Source organism: Silene latifolia, chromosome 2 (assembly GCF_048544455.1).
Source record: "Silene latifolia isolate original U9 population chromosome 2, ASM4854445v1, whole genome shotgun sequence".
Lineage (NCBI taxonomy): Eukaryota > Viridiplantae > Streptophyta > Magnoliopsida > Caryophyllales > Caryophyllaceae > Silene > Silene latifolia.
The window spans coordinates 139,416,724-139,418,352 of NC_133527.1; positions in this window are offsets into that span (position 1 = coordinate 139,416,724).

The window sequence follows — 1,629 nt, forward strand, 5'->3', positions numbered from 1 at the left end:
AATGTTTACAACGGAGATTGAGTACACTTGCAATCATGGGATGTGCAAGTAGGAAGAGTTCCGCACACTGTGAAAACAGTGGAAGCTATTCTAAGGCTAGAAGGCCTATGTCTTGATTGGATCTTGACACGTACTCAGAAAGTTTTGTAATGCAAATGTATGCATTACAAAGGAAAACGAGTATGTAGTAAGGTTGAGTAAGGTACAAGAAGTTGATAAAACCTACTAACCAAAGCCTTCTCATAGGCTTAACATGATGAGTCATGTCATTTCAATTAAATTGAGATGAACAACTACATTCAAGATCAAACTGGATTATAGAATATGAAGTAGTAATCAGGCATTGACTATTCATATGTAATAATCGCATTTGTCGTTCGAGTTTTACTTTAAAACTCTTTTATTATACTTTGTTACATCCAAACGGGTTGTAGAGACAATTGAACCCCGTTAAAGTGAACCCGGATTAACATAGTATTCGCCCATAGTCACTTGTATGAGGTGACGTCTCGAAGTGACTAGAGTGTGATGCGATTGATGGCAAGTTCAGTGCCATACAGTCATGTGAGATGACTAGTCGATCACATAGGCGGTCATTAGGAACACTTTGTCGGGCCTTATGACCGCTTATAGAGTTCTGGCAAATTTATATAGCCTGGTCGTGGCGAGAGCTACTATAGTATTCTAATGAGTCGATTCTTTTGACTAAAGACTGTTCTCCTAAGATGGCACAGTTTCAGATTAACTTTGATTTGTGTTACTACGACCTTCGTAAATGGGGTCAAATGGGCATATTTTGGGTTATGATGGCTGTGGCTAGTCGAAGGGGATAAGTGCGATAGGAATTGTCCACCCCTTGTCAGGGTTATAACAATATCTCAGGGCCACTCGAGGAGTAATGAACTGGAAATGCGTGGCCACGCTCGGAATGTATCTATGGTAGATGATTCCGGTCAATCAGTTATTCTCCAGATCGAGGAAACCACTCTCGATATGATCACTTGCAAGTACGACCTGAAAGACACCTTGCATTGAGTGGGAGATAGTAATAGGACAAGAGAATTGGTGACGCACACTTGTTGAGGACAAGTGGGAGATTGTTGGAATAAGTGTCCTCCGACAATAATGCGATCACGACTGTTGATCATGATGATCACATGTTTAAATCTCATTTTAAGAATACATGTGTGATGTAATATTTTACTGTCAACTGGTTCACACATATCGGTAATGATTGGTTGACTAGAGTTTGACATTACTGTCGTGCAACGGTGGTGATCAGTTGATCCCCTTAGGTCATACCTATAGGGAAATACTCTTAATTGATTATTTAATCGTATGCCGATACGGATTAATTAAATTGCTTAAAAAATGACGGATGATTTTGTGAGTAAAATTAACGTGTCTTATTGTAATTCGATTATAATAGATACGGTCTAAGTAATTGAATTGTTTTATTACTTGGATTAAATTATTGTTTACGAAACAATTGAAATTGAAATTGAATGAATAATTTATTATAAATACAAGACGTTGTAATTTATAATTTGATAAACCGTTTTGGTACAAGTAATTACGAATTATTAGTCGATTTTGTAAATGACATATTTTATGAGTATGTTGATTTTT